The sequence below is a fragment of the Pteropus alecto genome, unplaced genomic scaffold (genome assembly GCF_000325575.1).
Source record: "Pteropus alecto unplaced genomic scaffold, ASM32557v1 scaffold17, whole genome shotgun sequence".
In the NCBI taxonomy this organism is placed as follows: domain Eukaryota; kingdom Metazoa; phylum Chordata; class Mammalia; order Chiroptera; family Pteropodidae; genus Pteropus; species Pteropus alecto.
Window position 1 is genome coordinate 9,431,275 of NW_006440645.1, and position 1,052 is coordinate 9,432,326.

General features: G+C 30.7%; 1 pseudogene; it reads right to left on the reverse strand.

Moving 5' to 3' along the window:
* Positions 1 to 704: 704 nt before the first annotated feature.
* Positions 705 to 822, reverse strand: LOC112484692 (annotated as a pseudogene).
* Positions 823 to 1,052: the final 230 nt, after the last annotated feature.

Sequence of the window (1,052 nt, forward strand, 5' to 3'; positions counted from 1 at the left end):
ACAAGAAGGGACTACTGAATGGGGAAGTACATCGATAAAAATTAACAAAGGTGAAGCACGGAGAGAATTAAATGAAAAAAAAAAAAGAGACTACTAGACACTAATAGAAAAAGACCTAAGATATGTATAATTGGTGGCCTAGAAGAAAAGAGGGACTATTGCAAAGTAATTAACATGATGGCAGTTATTAAGAAATTTCGCAAATTTATAAAGATATTCATAGACTCAGTAAATTACATAAAACACAATGATGAATTCTGAAGGAAAAAAGCATGAGATATACCTTAATATGTCCTTGACTTGTTAAAACAAAAACAAAGACAAAGAAAAAATCCTAAAATGAAATTGGAAGCCAGAGGGTAGAGAGGTGAATAAGAAGAAAGATGTATAGACCTAAAAGGAAGCACAAGCAGAATGAGGTCTGATTTTGAAATGAAAACACAGAAAGTTACATAAGTAAAATGTTTAAAAGAGATAAATGAAAATAACTAATTATCTATACTTAGTATTCAGCAAAACTCCCATTCAAAACAATCCTTAGAAATTGAAGACAAATTAAAAATGTTCCCAAATAAGATAAATATTTAATTGCTAGAAAACATTCTTCTTTTTTTTTTTTTTTTTTTAAGCCAAGGCAATCCTTGGTTGACCTCACAGATTGCAAGGACTTTGTCAGTTTACAATCCTTATTTTTTTTTTTTTTACGCCTACAGCAGCTGGTCTTCCTAGGTGGTCTCCCATCCAAGTACTAACCAGGCCCGACCCTGCTTAGCTTCCGAGATCAGAAGGGATTGGGCTTGTTCAAGGGGCATGGCTGTAGACAAATAATGTTTTATAAAATTTATTAAAACAATTTTTCCAGAAGGAAAAAAAATAAGGTTATTGCAGAAAACACAAAATTTTACAAATAAATGAAAAGCAATGGAAAGAGTAACTATGTTGATAAATATAAATGAACTGAATACTGATTGTAATAATACTAGTTCTGTCTTTTAAGGTTTAAAAATATAAAGAAGTAAAATGCAAGACAAAAATGAAGCAGAAGGTAAAAG